The following is a 20,383-nucleotide window of genomic DNA, read 5'->3' on the forward strand; positions in this document are numbered from 1 at the left end:
CATCATAAAAATGAAACATTATTATAATGAAATAAATCGAAAACCTATACCCAACCGGGGTTTATACCGAGGCACTTTATAAACCGAAGCACTTTAATCCTGCCTTGCTTCAGCTTCAGCCTACGAGTGTAGAGCTACAGGATCTACAGGCCCAGCTGTAGCAACATCTCTTTGTTAATATGCTGCAATCTGCTGTTCGATTTAAAAATTAGCTATCTTTCTTTGTATCTACACAAAGACAAAGGTTTTGAGACATCTGCTCCTTCACTGTGTCTTCTTAAATTAATGGTATTTAAAAAGAGTTTATGCTGCTTTTGATGTTTTTGAGTAACTGTCTCTAATCTCAAGAGAAGACTTTATATTAGATTTTGGAATTTTGGTGCAGAATTTCTGTGAGGGTTTTTTATTGCTTTAAGCAAAACTGGCAACTGGCAAGATGCCAGCACAGCAGGTTTATAGAGTCCTATTGTTTTGGCAGTATTTCTGTTCTACATGGACTAGACGAGCTCGCGCTCTCTCTTTCTCTCTCTCTCTTTCTCTCTCTCTCTCTCTCTCTCTCTCTCTCTCTCTCTCTCATACACACACACACCAGAACGGCAGATCCGCTCATGTGGCGGAGGAGACCAGACCGAGCTCGCGCTGCTTCGCCACACACACACACACACATATACACAGGCGCGCACACACACACACACACACAAAGACACACACACACGCGCGCCTTTCTGCAGGAGCGTCAGTCCGTTCTGTGTTTGGATCCGCACCGTTACGCAGCCACACCTACCACACACACACACACACACACGCACGCATACACACGCGTACGCGCGCGCGCTCTCTCGCGCAGGGTGTGTGTGTGGTGTGTGTGTAAGGGGCTGTTAGAGCCGCAGTGCTCCAGTGCAGGAGTGAGGATGCCGGACCGGCGGAACCATTGACCGAACCGAGCCGAGCCGAGCGCGCGCTGACCGACCACCCACCCCCTCCCGCTTCCACCGGAGCCCACCGACAGGTGAGTGGCGCGGGGTCTTATCTTGGCGCGGCGCCAGGCACCGGAGGACGTGCGTCTGGCCCTCCGGGTCTGTCCGTTGGTTTGTTCGGGCTTTGCGGTTTTCCGGGTCTGGTACCGGTACCGTCCTGCAGCGGGACGGACGGACAGCTGCAGTGTGGACCGCGCGCGCTATTGTGCTGCTTTCTTCTGTGACGGACGTGATATAGCCAAGACACCCCCCCCCCCACCCCACCATCCATACACACACACACACACATACATACATAGAGCCCAGCTCAATCCCCAGTATCATCACAGGACGATCTGCCGCACGAGCCTGGGGTACCCTTCATTTATCCGCCGCAGCACCGGAGACAGGGGGCACGTGAAGGTAGGAGCAGCGCTCGTGCTCAGACTGATGTAACATTAAATGTAAAGATGCTGCATATGGATGTCCATTTGTCCCCAACGTTCATTCCCTTCTTTTGCTGCGTTTTCTGTGTTTTCTATGGTGCTGCTGCCGTCCTCGCGCCAGTCTTATCACCATGCAGCTCTGATAGGTGGCTAAAGCCTAGTGGTTCAGGCTGCACGAGACAAAGACTCGCTTTCAGACTGATGGAAATACAGCTTTCTTCCCCGGCTGTGTTCAGGGGTACCATTCTGAGTCAATAGATAGTGTAGGAGCGTCAATGCAACATGGATTTTAACCTGCAGCAGCCCATTCAGCCCTTGATGAGAACGACATGCATGCCAATGTGATGGCTTAAGCCACTGACTAAAGGTTACTTTAGGATTCAACTACCATTTAGACCCTTCATTGTTTTTAGGGGGGACCATTTTAAGTCATTGGTTGTTGTAAGAATGAAATTAAAGGCTAATAAAGGCCTAGAGGTATACAGCATCTCTGAAAGTCTAAGCTGTAGTCAGAGGTTTGCATCAGCTGTAAATGTCCTTTACATCCAGGACTGTATTCAGGGGTACCATTCCAAGCCAATAGCGAGTGTTAAAGTGTCAATGCAACATAGATTTTAAACTGTATTTGCCCATTCAGCCCTTGATGAGAATGACATGCATGCCAATGTGATGGGTTAAGCCACTGACTAAAGGTTACTTTAGGATTCAACTACCATTTATATCCTTCGTTGCTTTTAGGGGTACCATTTTGAGTCATTGGTTGGTTCAAGAAGCTTGTATATGTTGTATCTGTATTTTGATCATACTAAATAATACAGGCCTGTAGGTATGCAGGATTTATGAAAGTCTTAGTTATAGTCAAGGGTTTGCATCAGCTGTAAATGTCCTTTAAAACCAGGACTGTTTTTAGGGGTACCATTTTGAGTCATTGGTTGTTGCAAGAAGCTTGTGCATGTTGATTTTTTTTTTATCATACTGGCTAATATAGGCATACAGGTATACAGCATCTGTGAAAGTCTAAGCTATAGACATCAGACTCCATTAGCTGTAAATGTCATTTACAACCATTACTGTTTTTAGCGATACCATTCCGAGTTAATAGCTAGTATTAAAGTGTCAGTGCAACATAGAATTTAACCTGCAGCAGCCCATTCAGTCCTTGACTTGAATGACATGCATGCCAATGTGATGATCTAACTCACTGACAAAAGGGTTACTTTAGGATTCAACTACCATTTAGGTCCTTGACTCTTTTAAGGGGTACCATTTCGAGTCATTGGTTGGTTGTTTTAAGGTCTACAGTTATACAGCATTTCTGAAAGTACCATTTACAACCAGGACCAGTTTTATAGGCGTGTTTGTTTGTTGAATGGGACCATGTACTTGATTCAGCCTTTGACCAGAGGCAGTAGACAGATGGTAATGACATGCAGTGCCACATGATGATGGTCCAAGCTGAAGTCAATGGTTAGCATCTACATTCATGACCGCTTTAGTCAGTGGTTATTGTAAGAGGGCTGTTTTTATTGATTTTAATCTGCAGTACTAAATTCATTATGTGGCCTTATTTAAAGGTATGTAATCGACCAACTTTGCCATGAGCAAAGGTTTTCAACTGTAAACCGTTTTAGCGATACCATTGAGTCATTGGTTGCTGTAAGAGACTTGCTTGTATTGATTTTAATACACAGTAATGGATTCATCATGCAGACCGACCCATTGGTATACAGCATAATGCATGTGACCAAGCCATGAGCAAAGGTTTTCAAGGCTTTTATAACTGATTAGAAGTACCATTGGGTCATTATTTATTGTAAGGGGATTGTTTGATAGATTGATTGATTTGATTGATTTTAATCTACAGTAATACAGTCACTATATACAGGTATAGAGCTCATGTTACAGTCCAGGCTATTGTCACAGGGTTTACTCTTGTGTAATGGTGTAAATGCCATTTATAATCAGGACCGTTTTAGAGTTACCATTTTGATTCAATGGTTAGTGTAAGAATTCCAATTCTCTGTGGATTTTAATCTGGATTAACTCACAAATGACCTGCAGTTAAAGGTTAAAGCTTGTATCATGGTGTTTGCCCTTTTTGGCAGGTACCATTTTGAGTCATTGGTTAATGTAGGAGAAGTCTTCATATAAATTTTAACCTACAATAGTGAATGTCAGTGTCAGAGTCTTGCTTACAGCTGGAATTACCATTTACAATCAGGATTTTTCTTTCTATTTTATGGTTACCATTTTTATTCAATGGTTAGTGTAAAAATTCCAATTCCCTGTGGATTTTAACCTGGATTAACCCGTGAATGGCCTTCAGCTGAAGGTTGAATGTTGATTATTATTTATTTTTTTTCAGATGAATGTTTCGATCTTTGGGGGTGGGGTACTATTTGAGTCAAGAGTAATTGTAAAGGTGTCCTTTTGCTGAAAACCACTTTTTCTTGTTGCTCTTTGTAAAAGGGCAGCGGCGTTGTCTCGTTATATAAGAGCTAACTGCGCTAGGAACAGCATGCAGTTCATTCCTGTGTTATTTGTGCGAATGTCACATCAGTGTTGCATGCTTTACCCAGTAGTTTCTGGACCTGGACTACCCACCTCTGTGTGTAAGTAACTATAGGTTTAAATAGGATCTCCGGTGGATTTGGCGTGGATTTTACTGAGACTCTTTTTACAAGACTAGGCCAGTGGCTGAACTTTACTTTAACCTTACGCAGGTTCAGCATTATTACACATGTTATAAAATAACATATGACATTGCAAATTGCGGACTGTTGTCCGTCCATCCGCCTCCTGGTGTCTCAGTGCTGTTATGTTTGCATGTATGAATATTCATGAGCAAGAGCATATATATATATATATATATATATATATATATATATATATATATATATATTTATCTATATAATGACACATGATGCTCAAAGGTTCTAGTCGAAGGTTTGCTGCAGTACCATTTGAGTCACTGGTGATTGTAAGAGGCTTGATTGATTTTTATTGATTTTAATCAACGATTAAAATAAAATACAGCACAAAGTATGTAATGCATGAAATCCAGGTGACAATAGAGGTCTATGTGATGGTTTAACCATTGCACACTGTTTTTTTTTTTATGTGTTTTTTATATGTAGCTGCCGTTTACGTGAACACGAGTGATCTTTCGCTGCTACTTATACCTTTTGATGTAATTAGTTTAAGAGGTTTGTTCGCATTGATTTGAAACTGCAGTAATTGATTGGGCCGTTGCCCAGGAATGTGAGGCATGTAAAGATGGGGTTTATATGATGGTTCAGGCATCAGATGCTGGATTGTTTTCATGTGTTAAAGCTACACTCGCTGACTCGCTGATTTCTAGACATGAAGCAGGATGATTAGAAGGTTCTGGACGATGGTTTCCCACTGTCTTGGTCGTCTCTTGTCCTCTTTAGGACGACCTGGAAAAAACAAACCAGACCGAAAACCAAACTACACCAACACAGAGCAGACCTAGCACTGGGTGATCCACAAGCTAACACACTCGAGTAATGTTAGGTAAGGCCATCCAGCCTGGAGAGAAATGAGAACAGCACTTTATCTGAGGAGCTCCTGCTGCTGTTCCTCGCAACATGAGGGTTTTTATCCCAGCAAAATAGAAAAACAACAGCAAACAGCAATTATCGGTATTAGAGGGAATTAGAGGGAAATGACATTAGACAATCAATCTTTTTTACGGCTTGAAGGATAATATTAATGCACTTGTGTCTTTCTTGTGCAACAGAACATTTTAGAAATATCTCTTTTGAATACTGAAATCCCAAACATAACAGATTACATATTTACTCACTAAATAATCAGTACATTTCATGTTTAAACAACATCTAGACATTTAAATGTCTTTTAATTCTTATTTTAAATCTGTTTCTATCCTTTTTTAGAGATGGGGGACATGGTGGCAGAAATTATCACTGACTAAGTGGAGTTAATAGGAATATACAAAACTATGTTTTGGGAGATTGATCCACATCCTCACTCCTCCTACTCTCCTCCCTATATAAACGCTTCACTTCCTTTCTACCTGCGTGTTTCCTTCACTCTTCTCTCATCCTGTATCTCTTTTTGTGGGAGGGGCTTCAGCTTAATGCTTTTCCAGTGAAGCTGTTCGCACTCCTGTCCAATTGCTTGCTTGCTTAGTTTTCTTTTCATTCCAGTCCAAGGGCGTGGGAATTACTAGCAAATTGACTAATCGACTAATAGAAAAAAAGAATCAGCCGATTAGTCCACTATCAAAATAGTCATTAGTTGCAGCCCTAGCTATCAGCAGCCAGAGTCCGAGAGAGCGTAATCGGCACTACTGGCTGATGTGTTTTGTGTGGTTTGGTTTTAGTTTGGTTTGGTTTTAGTTTGGTTTGGTTTGGTTTTGTGAGCTTTGTTCGGTTTGGGTTTAGTTTGGTATGGTTTGGATTGATTTGGTTTTGGTTTGGTTTTAGTTTGGTTTGGATTGGTTTTGTGTGGTTTAGTTTTGTGTGGTTTGGTTTGGGTTTGGTTTGGTTTGATTTGGTTTTGGTTTGATTTGGTTTGGTTTTGTGTGGTTTGGTTTGGCTTTGTTCGGTTGTGGTTTAGTTTTGTGTGGTTTGGTTTGGCTTTGTTCGGTTGTGGTTTAGTTTTGTGGATTGGTTTTGTGTGGTTTGGTTTTGTGTGGTTTGGATTGATTTGGTTTTGTGTGGTTTGGTTTTGTGTCGTTTGGTTTTGTGTGGTTTGATTTGGTTTGGTTTTGTGTGGTTTGTTTTGGGTTTGGTTTGATTTGGTTTGGTTTGGTTTGATTTGGTTTTGTGTGGTTTGGTTTGGTTTTTGTGTGGTTTTTGGTCATGGTTCTGAGGCTAATTACCGTGAGGCTGGTTGGTACTGATGAACCCTGCAGTTTGGGCTCCAGCGCCGGGAATCTGCTTTTTTTTTCTGCGTAGGGAAAAAGCCGAGGCTAAGCAGAGCACACAGATCGGTGTGTGGTAGTTAAACGCCGTGGGTTTGCCGGCTGCTCTGCGGCAGCTTGTTCTCTCCGTTTGTCTAAACGTACCTCAGCTGTCTCAGCCTTACCGAAGGAGTCGCGTCAGCTCCAGCAATCCTACAGCGGCACGTTTCAGCCTGACGCCTTTTATTCACCAGCCCTGCCTCCCTTTGTTCTCCCTCTCTCTCTCTTTCTCTTTTACTCTCTCTCTTACTCTCTCTCTCTTTTACTCTCTCTCTTTTTCTGGCCCCTCAGATTGGTGGCTGGGAAGCTGCAGGTCAGTGGGGTTCAGGAGGGCGTAAGTGTTTCAGTACAGAGCAGAGGAAAGAGAGAAAGAGACTGAAAGGGTTTAAAATGAGAGGAAAGAAAAACAGGAGAGATGTGTAGAAACTGTGGAGGGAAGGATGAGGCAGCGGATAAAGCAGGGAAGGTTTGGTTTTGTGTGGTTTGATTTGGTTTGGTTTAGTTTTGTGTGGTTTAATTTGGTTTGGTGTGGTTTGGTTTTGTATGGTTTAATTTGGTTTGGTGTGGTTTAGTTTTGTGTGGTTTAATTTGGTTTTGTGTGGTTTGGTTTAGTTTGGTTTAATTTGGTTTGGTTTTGTATGGTTTGGTTTGGTTTAATTTGGTTTGGTTTTGTGTGGTTTGGTTTAGTTTGGTTTGGTTTAATTTGGTTTGGTGTGGTTTGGTTTTGTGTGGTTTGGTGTGGTTTGGTTTGGTTTAGTTTTGTGTGGTTTGGTTTGGTTTAGTTTGGTTTGGTTTTGTGTGGTCTGATTTGGTGTGGTGTGGTTTTGTTTGGTTTTGTTTGGTTTTGTTTGGTGTGGTTTAGTTTAGTTTGGTTTGGTGTGATTGGGTTTAGTTTGGTTTGATCTGGTTTTGTGTGTTTTTGTTTGGTTTGTTTTTTTGTGATTTGGTTTGGTGTGGTTTGGTTTTGTGTGGTTTGTTTTTGTTTGATTTGGTTTGGTTTTGTGTGATTTGGTTTGTTTTTTGTGGTTTGGTTTGGTTTGGTTTTATTTGAATTGGTTTGGTTTGGTTTGGTTTTGTGTGGTTTGGTTTGGTTTTATTTGGATTGGTTTGGTTTTGTTTGATTTGGTTTGGTTTGGTTTGGTTTTATTTGGTTGGTTTGGTTTGATTTTGTTTTGAACTAAGCCATTCCTATCTACACTGGCTGAGCTGTTTAATAAATAGTTTTTTTTTAATTCTGAATATGACGGTTAAGTGGAGAAATCTTCTCTACTGTTGGCTTTTTATGATATTTTCTTAAATTGAGATGAAAGGCTAAATTCGGATATGCTGACGAGGCTTTAAGGATTCCACCGCTGTCAGTTCGTCTGGGTTTATTAATGAATCAGAGAGAATTGTAAACTTCAGCTAGCTCTTAAATCTGATTCATTAATCTGCAGACATCTCTACTGATTTCATCACCAGCAGAAGCTTTAATTATTGGAATGAAGTAAAACACTGGATACAGTGAATCATGTGGAATATGGGTTATTTATTATGAACACACACTAACACCTCATACGCCACCACCATGCTAATCACTGCTAATCACTGCTGTATCTGATTCACTCACTGTACCACCAGCTCAACACTCACTAACACCTCATATGCCACCACCATGCTAATCACTGCAGTGCTGAGAATAATCACCCGCCACCCAAATAATAATAATAATAATTATATCTGATAACAATAAAGTAATAAAGTAAATATGTGTAGAAACAATGAGGTGGTCATAATGTTTTGCTTGTTCAGTGTAAATATATACAGTATTTAAAGTGTGTGTTGCTCTGTGATGGATTGATTGGTGGTCTGTCCGGGGTGTATTCTGCCTTCAGCCTGACAGCTGCGGGGATTGGCTCCAGCTCTATATATTGTGCGTGTGAGTGTGTGTGTGTGTGTGTGTAAGTGTGTGTGTGTTATAGTGAAGCAGTGGACACAGTTTAATTATAAGATGTGCTCCAGTTTTTCTTTAAAATTCAAGACCAGTGAGTCAGCTGCCTCACAGCTGTGTGTGTGTGTGTGTGTGTATAAAAAAGTGTTGTACCTGTGTGACATTGAGAGGAGGTGTGTTTTGTGTGTTTATGTGTGCGTGTGTGTGTTTGTGTGTGTGTGTATTAGTTCACAAGTCATGTGTGTTTGTGTAAAGGGAAGGGAGAGAGAGAGAGAGAGAGAGAGAGAGAGAGAGAGAGAGAGAGGAGCAATAGTGAATAAAGTGAAAAACAGACAGAGATGGACAAAAAGAGAGAGAGAGTTAAGAGAGAAAGTATAGAGGGAGAGAGAGAGAGAATGTGGAGAGAGAGATGGGTAAAGAAGGAGAGAGGTGAGTAAAGAGAAATGGGTAAAGACAGAGACAGAGAGGGAAGGAGAGAGAGAGAGAGAGATAGGAGAAATAGTGTATAAAGAGAGAGAGAGAGACAGATAGAGATTGGCAAAGAGAGAGAAAGTATAGAGGGAGAGAGAGAAATAGGAGAGTAGAGAGAGCATGTGGAGAGAGAGAGATCGGCAATAGAAGAGAGGAGGGTAAAGAGAGAAGTTGGTAAAGACAGAGACAAAGAGAGAGAGAGAGGGAGAGAGACAGAAAAATAAGAGCAAGAAGGAGAGAGTAGAGAGAGAATGTAGAGAAGGATAGAAAGCGTGACAGATAGAGAGAAAGAGAGAGAGATAAGAGAAATAGTGAATAAAGAGAGAGACAGGCAGATGGGTAAAGAAAGAGAGAGAGAGGTGAGTAAAGAGGGAAGTTGGTAAAGACAGAGAAACAGAGAGAGAACGAGAGAGACAGAGAGAGAGAATGTGGAGAGAGAGAATGTGGAGAGAGAGATGGGTAAAAAAAGAGAGGTAAGTAAAGAGAAATGGGTAAAAACAGTGACAGAAAGAGAAGGAGAGAGAGAGATGGGTAAAGAGAGAGAGAGAGGTGAGTAAAGAGAAAAGTTGTTAAAGTCAGAAAGACAGAGAGAGAGGGAGAGAGAGAGAGACAATGTGGAGAGAGAGAGATGGGTAAAGAGAGAGAGGTAAGTAAAGAGAGAAGTTGGTAAAGACAAAGAGAGAGAGAGACAGAGAGAGAGAGAGAAAGAGAGAGAGATAGGAGATCAGCAAAGAGAGAGAGTAAAGAGAGAAAGTATAGAGGGAGAGAGAGAAATAAGAGAGTAGAGAGAGAATGTGGAGAAGAGAGAGATGGGTAAAGAAAGAGAGAGGTGAGTAAAGAGAGAAGTTGGTAAAGACAGAGAGAGAGAAAGAGAGGTGAGAGAGTGAGACAGAGGGAGAAAAGAGAGAGACAGAGAGAGAGAGAGAGAGAGAGAGAGTGGGTGGTGGAGGAGAGAGAGATGCTGGGCGGCTCGGTTGGTGAATGGTCTCCCTGTTATCGGCTTGGTGCACGCGGGCAGCAGCACAACAGGCCGCTCGCGCAGGTGCTGCCTCCACTGCACAGAAATAGCAGGTGTCCTGCTGGGATAATACACACACTCCTCCTCCACCCGCCCCCCCTGGACCCCCCCACGGCCCCCCCAGAACAGCCCCGCCCACTCCCCGGGCACCGGTGACCATGTGTGACGTCTGCACTGTTGTCTGGCACTCGGCTCGTGCCTTGGCGCATCTTGTCATTTTCACGGTCCGCCAACCACAGCGCGAGGGTTTAGCGCCCAGCCGTATGGAGAGAGTGTGTGTGTGTGTGTGTGTGTGTGTGTGTGTGTGTGTGTGTGTGTGTGAGCCAGAGTGTGTGTGTGTGTATATGAATCTGTGTGTGTGTGTGTGTTGTGTGTTTTTTATTCAGTCTGGGTTAGAAGTGTGTGCTTGGGCTCTGAGTGGCTCAGGGGACTAAGAGGCACTGACACTGTGGTCTGAGGATCAGGAACTCAGCAGCCAGAGTCCGAGAGAGAAGAGAGAAAGAGAAGAGAGAGAGAGAAAGTACAGCAGGTATAGCATGCTGTTTCTCTCTGTGTTAATACAGTAGGTGGCGCTCTCTCTCCTCCTCATTACTCTCAGTTTAATGCCGTTCAGCACAGGCATCTGTTAGCTGATGTATCAGAGCTGGGGATCCTGCACTATCCTCCAAATGTAGCTGGAAAAGGGGGCGGAGTCTGATCTCTCACCAATAGATTCAAACTGATTTAATACAGGAAGTCCTATTTTATTGTGCACTTGCACATCTGTGTCAGCAATTAGTGCAACTTAAATAGCTGAATGATGCATTGATTGTTATGCATGAAGGTGTTGCTGGTTGCTATTGTTCTAGGGCCCCCTAGTGGCTTGGAGACCATATTAATGTGAATTAATATGGACCTGTTACTGGTTATTATTTTGTTTGCATTCTTCTTCATAATCTTATTACTGCAGTTATCTGTTTATTCATGTTATTGTGAACTAAGAGTGGACGATATGACTCTAAAATCATATCACAATATTTCATGGTAATTTCACGATACTGATATTTTTGGCGATATAAAAAAACACTGATTATGATATGAATTATTTCATATCCTATTTAATACTAGTCATGATACTAATAATATTAATTATGCACTCCAAATATCTCCATATATCCAGGATTAAAGTCAAATAAATGATACTGGACAGATATAATCTATATTATAATCTATATTATAACGTATATAATGGGAAATGAGAATGGTGTGAATTTTTTTTTTGTTGCTCTATTCAGAAATGTTGGCGATATTATCTGATTAAGAGCTGTATTTATCAGATTTTTCAGTGCATGTAAAATGCATAACCAGAGTATTATGGGATGTCTCAGTCGTGAATGAAAACAACACAGTCATATGGCGTCCATATGGGATCAAATATTTTCTATTTTATCTTTTATAAAAATCTGATTCATCTGATTTATGGTTGAGTCATTGGTGGTTATGTTGCTGTTTACGATGCTGTTTTTGGCTGTTTTGTTTATAACTGGTTATGTCACTGTTTGGGCTTGTGTTCGTCATTGGTTACATCACCACTATTGGGTTCTAGTGTTTAAAACTATTATTACTATATGGTTATATCACATTTACAAAATCCCAAAGCCTTCATCCTGCGCAAACCCCTCAAACCCCGCAATAAATAGACCATGGGTGGGTTGAATGATGGTTATCGACCCCAACAGAATATAGAATATAGTTTTTTTTTAGGCTTTTATTGAAGTTTTTCTCCTACAACCCTCAAATTCTCCCTCGCTGCATGGAGTTCTGCATCAGTATTAGTGAGTCTTTGTGCACTGCTCTCCAGTTTTTTACGCACTTTTATTAAACCTCTTAAACCTCTCGACACGTCAGTGTTTTTCGATTGGGCCGCCGCCCCAGTCCAAGGCTACAGAAGGCTGGAAGTATGGATTAGACCGATGAAAGCCTCACAAGGTCCTGTTTTTTTTTAGATTGGTGTTTTTTGACTCGGCAGAGCTCTCAAACGAGCTCCTCTGGGCTGGGCTGCATCTCTTTCAGCTCTTCAATTCAGCCTTTTTGTTTATGCTAGGAGGAGAAATGCTAAAATTCAGAGCTTTACTCAACCCTGAACTCCACCCTGAAATACAGAAATATATCTACAGTACCTTACTCTCCACACACTCAGATCAGTTAAGCTTTAAGGTAAGAGCAGGTATGTACACCTTTACAAGTATTCCTTTAATTTTTATTTTATAATTAAGGATTAATCTACAGTTACAGTAGATATAAGTAACTATAGACCTGTTAGCATTCTGCCTGTTGTTATTTGAATACTAGTCCTTTTAGCTAGCACAATCATTCCACAGAAACTTCTACCTGCTTCTTTCTGGAAAAGATTAATTAAATTAATGATGGATAATGGTGGGACAGTCGGTGCTGTTTTTTTTTTCTTGACCTTAGAAAGGCATTTGATACAGTAAATCATAGAATCATACTTAAAAGGTAGAACACAGCATGCAAAGATCTATAATTATCAGGCAACTTCTCTCAAAACCCCTACAGGCGTTCCCCAAGGATCCATACTTGAACCACTTTTATTTAGTCTTTATATTGATAATGATCTGCCTTCTATCTGTCCAGAGGTAGAAATTCGATTATATGCTGGTGATTCAGTCATTTATATATTTACATGGTGGCACAAAAATCAATCAATGTCTGAAGTTAAATGTAACAAAAACTGTTGGTTTATTTTTCTCTAAACGATCATAAAAATAAATACAGAATCACCAGCAGCATAATCAGATTTCGGTGCAACACAGCTTTCTTTTTCTTCTTCTATTGTTTATTACGCGACAAAAGCCTTAATTAACTTCCTGTAATTAGTCTGAAAGTCCAAACTCCTCAAACAGTGCAGTTTTTAAAAGCTGGATTTGCGCTCTACAGCACTCCTGCATGGCTAGTAAGATAGTATTGACTGTTGTCCTGGTTTTAATAAGTCAGTAGCGCACCTGTATTTTCCACTGATTGGATTTGGTTGGTCTTTATTGATAGCAAATATAGCTCTTTTTGGACAGAACTGCTCCTTTAAGCTCTGCAGAAGGAGAAAAGAGGAGATTGGAGAGGAGGGTTCGTTATTTCTCGGAGTGAAGCGGGAAACAAATCAGCGTGACGAGGCCGGATTTACAGCCGAGCCGTTTTCCCGTGGTCATGGTGAACGCCACCAATCCAATTCCCTCCACTCAGCTCCACGCCGGCGTTTCACCACATCAGAACGTCCTTGTGAAACAGGTGGCTTTCAGAGCTCTTAAGGCAAACGCCGGCCTAGAAATGAACTTTCAGCAGATTGTCTCCACTTGACTGCATCTTAATATAGGCCTGGGTCTGAAAATCAATGCTGCTGGCCTTGTTATTCTGCAGATATTCAGAAATGTTACGGATACGGTATGCAGGAGCAGCTTAGCAAAAGGTAATACGCAAAGGACATAAATAATGCAAACTGCGAACCCTGTGGTGAAATTGAAGGTGAGGCAGATGCATTGCCTCAGTGTTATTTTACTGGAATTTTATTTTTATTTTGAAGTAAAAATAATAATAATAATAATAATACTTTATTTTTATATAGCGCTTTTCTAAAACCCAAAGACGCTTACAGTCATCATTTGTGAAAACAAATAGAAACATTACACAACAAGTGGTGACAGACAATCAACATAGTACGAGAACAGACAGCAGGGATAAGTGGTATAGTACATTAAACAGAGGGAAGGCCGTAGGCAAGAGAAAAGAGGTGAGTCTTGAGTGTAGATTTGAACAAGGAAAGAGAGGAGGATTGTTTGACCACAGATGGGAGAGAATTCCATAGTTGAGGAGCAAGTCTGGAAAAAGCCCGATCACCAAAGCCACGGAGTTTAGAGGCTGGGACTTTAAGAAGTCCAGCAGTAGCAGACCTAAGGGATCGAGATGGTCTGTAAGGAAGAAGGAGGTTTGACAGATAAGGAGGTGCAAGATTATTTAATGCCTTATAGGTAAGTAAGAGAATCTTGAATTGAATCCTGTATTTAACAGGGAGCCAGTGAAGATTTTGGAGAACAGGTGTAATGTGTTCATGGGTGCGAGTGTGAGTGAGTAAACGGGCAGCTGCGTTTTGTACCATCTGAAGTTTATGGATAGAGGAAGAACTAATGCCAGCAAGCAAGGAGTTACAGTAATCTAGTCTGCTGGAAATAAAAGCATGAAGGAGGATTTCAGCAGTGGACTGAGTAAGGGATCGTCGAATTTTAGCTATTCTGCGCAGATGAAAGAATGCAGTTTTCACCACAGAGTTGATGTGAGCTGTAAAAGAGAGAGTGGAATCTAGAAGAACGCCCAAATTTCGGACTTGGGTAGAGGGAGAGATTACTGTACCGCCAAAGTTGAGAGAGAGAGTAGGAGTTTGATTGAGGACTGCTTTAGTGCTGATTAGGATGAGCTCGGTCTTATTACTGTTTAGCATGAGAAAATTGTCCTTCATCCAGTTCTGGATCGCAGAGAGACAGCTTTCTAAATGAGTAGTGGGTGGGTTATTGATAGAACTAGTGCTAAGATAAATTTGGGTGTCGTCCGCATAACAGTGGAAGTCTAGGTTAAAGTGACGCAACAGAGGCCCAAGAGGAAGGATATAGATGATGAACAGGAGAGGTCCAAGGACTGATCCTTGTGGTACTCCGTGTTTAATCACAGAGGTATGGGAGGAATAGCCAGCCAATGAAATAAATTGTTTTCTGTCAGTTAGGTAAGATGAGAACCAGTCCAGGGCAGTGCCAACGATGCCAAGTTCACAGAGTCGAGATAGAAGGATAGAGTGGTTAATTGTGTCAAATGCAGCACTTAAATCTAGTAGCAAAAGAATGTTTAGAGCACCAGCATCAGCAGCTACCAGTAAATCGTTAATAACCTTGACCAATGCCGTTTCAGTACTGTGGAAGGGTCGGAAACCAGATTGAAAGGGTTCAAATAGGTTTCAAATGAATATAAACTCAATATATGTTTGTATCATGGTGTAAATGGGCAGCGTTACAGTCTCCTATTGTGAAGGTCTTCAGTTCAGTTCTGAGAATAAATATATTTAGTCTTTCAGTCTTTCATTCACATTAAAATAATATTAATTTCACTTTCGTCTTTGATTTTAACCAATAAAAGTAACATTAATGTACAGTAACTTAGAGTAAGGACTGATTGTGTTGCAGAGTGTTTGCTATATTTTACCCATAGTGGTGTGCTGCTGTGGTGTTACTAAGTGGTTGCTGTGGTGTTGCAGAATGTTTGTTATGTTTAACCCATAGTGGTGGGTTGCTATGGTGTTGCTAAGCGATTGCTGTGGCGTTGCAGAGCGTTTGCTATGTTATGTTTAACCCAAAGGTTGCTATGGTAGGTTGCTGTGGTATTGCAGAGAATGTTTGTTATATTTAACCCATAAAAGTGGGTTGCTATGGTGTTGCTGGATGATTGTTGTGGTGTTGCAGATGGCTGTGTTTTACCAACAGGTTGCTATGGTTGGTTGATATGGTGTTGCAGAGTGTTTGCTATGTTGAACCCATAGTGGTGTGTTGCTATGGTGTTGCTAAGTGGTTGCTGTGGTGTTGCAGACTGTTTGTTATGTTTAACCCATAGTGATGGGTTGATATGTTGTTGCTAAGCGATTGCTGTGGTGTTGCACAGTGTTTGCTATGTTTTACCCAAAGGTTGCTATGGTGTTGCAGAGTGTTTCCTATGATTAACCCATAGTGGTAGGTTGTTATGGTGTTGCTAAGTGGTTTCTGTGGTCTTGCAGACTGTTTGCTATGTTTAACCCATAGTGGGAGGTTGGTGTGGTGTTGCAGAGTGTTTGCTTTGCTATGTTTAACCCATATTGGTGGGTTGCTATGGTGTTGCTAGAAATTTTTTGTGATGTTGCAGATGGCTATGTTTTGCCAATAGGTTGCTATGGTTGGTTGATATGGTGTTGCAGAGTGTTTGCTATGTTTAACCCATAGTGGTGGATTTGCTATGGTGTTGCTAAGTGGTTGCTGTGGTGTTGGAGAGTGTTTGCTTTGCTATGTTTAACCCACAGTTGTAGGTTTGTTATGGTGTTGCAGAGTGTTTCCTATGATTAACCCATAGTGGTAGGTTGTTATGGTGTTGCTAAGTGGTTTCTGTGGTCTTGCAGACTGTTTGCTATGTTTAACCCATAGTGGGAGGTTGGTGTGGTGTTGCAGAGTGTTTCCTATGATTAACCCATAGTGGGAGGTTGTTATGGTGTTGCTAAGTGGTTTCTGTGGTCTTGCAGACTGTTTGCTATGTTTAACCCATAGTGGGAGGTTGGTGTGGTGTTGCAGAGTGTTTGCTTTGCTATGTTTAACCCATATTGGTGGGTTGCTATGGTGTTGCTAGAAATTTTTTGTGATGTTGCAGATGGCTATGTTTTGCCAATAGGTTGCTATGGTTGGTTGATATGGTGTTGCAGAGTGTTTGCTATGTTTAACCCATAGTGGTGGGTTTGCTATGGTGTTGCTAAGTGGTTGCTGTGGTGTTGGAGAGTGTTTGCTTTGCTATGTTTAACCCACAGTTGTAGGTTTGTTATGGTGTTGCTGAGTGGTTGCTGTGGTTCTGCTAGGTCTTTGCTAAGTTTCCTTTTATCCGAGCACTCTGGCTGTGTAGTGATGCTGCAGTTGATTGGTGGAGGGTGAAAAAGAGGCGGGGCCTCCTAATGGAGTGGGTTTATTAGTTTTGCTATACTGGGGAGAAAACTGGGGGTAAAATATGTTTAATTCACAAGAAAAACTGTTTACTTTAAGAATGTTCTTACGAATTTCTGAGGGTAATTTTTTCATTCCCTTTTGAGATTACAGCACGTTTATTCACTACTGTGTGACGTGTAAGGGTTAAGCGTGTTGCTATGGAGGTTTTGAGAGGAGCGCACTGATGCTTTGACATTATGTGATTTTCTCAAGGTTGCTACGGCGAAGACGCTTTTAAGAAATTCAGCCCACAGCTGACGTCTGCCGTGATAAATTACGCGGGTTTGTGTTTGAGCTTTTCTTATCTGGCGAGTGTTGCGGCGACGGGCGGCTCTCCGGGGGTTTATGAATATTGGGACATTAGCCGTGCGGCGGTGTGTTTTGGGTTGGGGGGGTTGTGTCATCTCACACTGATGATATCACTCCATTCCATTCCACAGCACATCATTAGTCTCCCCGGTAACAGCTGGCCACACGGCGTGTGTTTACAAAACGATAAGAGGAAGGTGAACGAGCAGCGGCATTAGCGCCTTTTCAGTTTCCCAGCTTAGACTAGCGACAGTCCTGCGCTAATCTGCTGAGGAGACGCTTTAATAAAAAATAAAAAAACGAGTAAATAAAATTTAAACAAGACAAGAGACAGGAGAGAGAAATGCTTAGAAACCTCATCAATTCACTGGAAACTTTAGAAACCCTGCAGAAACTGGCTGATGTACCTGTTAGCATCATGTTTCCAAACCTGCAAAGGCTGGCTGTTAGCATTGTGACTCTAATCCATATTATTTTGGCTGTTAGCATCGCAGCTAATCTGTCTTTAACCCTGCAGAGGCTGTCTGCTGTATCTGTTAGCATTGTGGCTCTAATCCTACTGATTTTGGTTGTTAGCATCACAGCTAATCTGTCTTCAACCTTGCAGGGGCTAGCTGTTAGCATCACGTCTTTAACCCTGCAGAGGCTAGCTGTTAGCATCACGTCTTTAACCTTGCAGAGGCTGGCTGTTAGCGTCGCACCTTCAACCCTAGAGAGGCTAGCTGTTAGCATCACGTCTTCAACCTTGCAGGGGCTAGCTGTTAGCATCACGTCTTCAACCTTGCAGAGGCTGGCTATTAGCGTAACGCCTTCAACCCTAGAGAGGCTAGCTGTTAGCATCACACCTTCAACCCTGCAGAGGCTAGCAGTTAGCATCATGTCTTCAACCCTGCAGATGCTGGCTGTTAGCATCATGTTTTTAATCCTGCAGAGGCTAGCTGTTAGCATCACGTCCTCAACCCTGCAAAGGTTAGCTGTTAGCATCACGCCTTTAACCCTAGAGAGGCTAGCTATTAGCATCATGTCTTTAACCCTGCAGTGGCTGTCTACTGTATCTGTTAGCATTGTGACTCTAATCCATATTATTTTGGCTGTTAGCATCGCAGCTAATCTGTCTTTAACCCTGCAGAGGCTGTCTGCTGTATCTGTTAGCATTGTGGCTCTAATCCTACTGATTTTGGTTGTTAGCATCACAGCTAATCTGTCTTCAACCTTGCAGGGGCTAGCTGTTAGCATCACGTCTTTAACCCTGCAGAGGCTAGCTGTTAGCATCACGTCTTTAACCTTGCAGAGGCTGGCTGTTAGCGTCGCACCTTCAACCCTAGAGAGGCTAGCTGTTAGCATCACGTCTTCAACCTTGCAGGGGCTAGCTGTTAGCATCACGTCTTCAACCTTGCAGAGGCTGGCTATTAGCATAACGCCTTCAACCCCAGAGAGGCTAGCTGTTAGCATCATGTCTTTAACCCTGCAGTGGCTGTCTACTGTATCTGTTAGCATTGTGACTCCAATCCATCTGATTTTGGTTGTTAGCATCACAGCTAATCTGTTTTATTCAAACCTGCAGAGGCTGTCTGCTGTATCTGTTAGCATTGTGACTCTAATCCATATTATTTTGGCTGTTAGCATCACAGCTAAACTGCCCTTAACATTCTGCTGAGGTTGACTGTTAGCACTGCTGCTAAAACACTGCCCATCTGTTATCTTTACCTTTACCTATATATGTTGATTAAGCATCATATTAATATTAAAAAGTGAATCTAAATGAATTTAACAGAAGCAGAATGAATTTAACTCGGGCAGTTTTGCGGTGCAGCCCGTATCCCATCAGTTCTGGCCGATTTCTGACCAGAGAGCCACTCTGAGCTTTGATTGGATAATATTTTTAGATGATGGTCCACTCTCTAAACTCTGTGTTTTACATCCTTTCAATTTCTAATGTTAGTCCTGGCATCATCTTTGACTATTATTTTGTCGGAGATTATTAATCAGAATGTTTTGCTGGAATATGTTTTTGGAATGATATTTTAGATTAGTGTGTTGAATAGTGGAATCTTGTTCACCTGGAGCAGCACTGGGAGTTACTGGTGTGGAGAGATGGAGGGATGAGGAGGGATGAGGACGGATGGGTGGAGGGGGAGGTGGAGACGGCGGGTTTGGATGGGAGGATTAAGAGTGACGCTCTGTAGTCCCGGAGGAGGAGGGGGATTTACGGCACTGTCGCGGTGAGGGATGGCCTGGGCTGCGGCTGGTGACAGAGCTGCTGGGAACGCCAGCCCCCCATTCCACCGGCTTCTACACACAGACACACACACACACACAGTATATACACATATACGTTCACACACACACATTTAGATGGGCTGTTTGACAGCAGCTGCTTCCCTGTGGTGAATCCTCTGATTTTCTAGTTAGCGTCTTACGCGCTAATGCGTCTCCCTCCAGCTTGTTTATCCGCGGCGGTGTTTTATTGCGTGACTCTGCAGTGCTGCCGCGTGTGCCGACTCAGCTTTCCCCAGCTAATTTTAGGCCTGGGATGAAAAGCAATTTTGAAAAAGAGATAATTCCACAATAAAAATAGATTTTTTTCTCCTTATTTGAAACTGTCAGTTCAGTATATTCAGTATATTGTAAACATTTGCATTTGATTCTCATTTTACATTTTACTGTGAGGATTTTAGGTTTCATGTCTAAATTAAAGCAGCCTGGTGTTCAATCTTCATTAATTGCACATTGCACCAGTAAGAGCAGAGTGTGAAGGTTCAATTAGCAGGGTAAGAGCACAGTTCTGCTCTAAATATTACAATGAACACAACATTATGGGAGACACACCAGAGTTCAAAAGAGGACGAATTGTTGGTGCACGTCTTGCTGGCGCATCTGTGACCAAGACAGCAAGTCTTTGTGATGCATCAAGAGCCACGGTATCCAGGGTAATGTCAGCGAGATACCACCAAGAAGGACCAACCACATCCAACAGGATTAACTGTGGACGCTGTAAGAGGAAGCTGTCTGAAAGGGATGTTCGGGTGCTAACCCAGATTGTATCCAAAAAAAACATAAAACCACGGAATTCAATATGCCCCTCAACTCTCCTGTTTCCACCAGAACTGTCCATCACCACAATAAATGATTGTGCTCTAAAACCAGGTGTTTCAGTTTCAGTTGTCCAACAATTTGACATTAAAAGATAAATATGAGACCAAAAAATCTACATTTTAGCTTTTATTTGCAGATTCAGCACCTTCTGTTTGAACCCCACTCATTTTTTTCAAAGCAAAAGTATTGGAACATATGAATATCAGGTGTGTTTTATTGCCCAGGTGTGTCCTAATACATTAATTATTCAAATAATAAACTGCTTTTATAGTTAGAGGAGTAACCAATGTTAAAAAATAGAGAGCTGTGAGACTTTTTGAGTAAAAAACAAGCAACTGTTAATCTGAGAGAAGATGGAAAATCAATTAGACCAAAAATACTGACCATAGCCAGAACAACAGAACCCAGAAGAAGAATGCAGAAGGTTAGTGATGTCAGCGGGTTTATAGATATGATG

General features: G+C 41.9%; 1 protein-coding gene across 1 annotated transcript in view; it reads left to right on the forward strand.

Annotated features, from left to right (window-relative positions):
• The first annotated feature begins 611 nt into the window (after positions 1 to 611).
• The window catches only part of sema6ba (sema domain, transmembrane domain (TM), and cytoplasmic domain, (semaphorin) 6Ba), a 173,173-nt gene continuing 153,401 nt past the window's right edge, over positions 612 to 20,383 (forward strand). The window contains exon 1 of the mRNA XM_049477199.1: positions 612 to 1,009. The gene's annotated coding sequence lies outside the window, so the exon portion shown is untranslated. The remainder of the gene's footprint in view (positions 1,010 to 20,383) is intronic.

The sequence above is a fragment of the Astyanax mexicanus genome, chromosome 4 (genome assembly GCF_023375975.1).
Source record: "Astyanax mexicanus isolate ESR-SI-001 chromosome 4, AstMex3_surface, whole genome shotgun sequence".
In the NCBI taxonomy this organism is placed as follows: Eukaryota; Metazoa; Chordata; class Actinopteri; order Characiformes; family Acestrorhamphidae; genus Astyanax; species Astyanax mexicanus.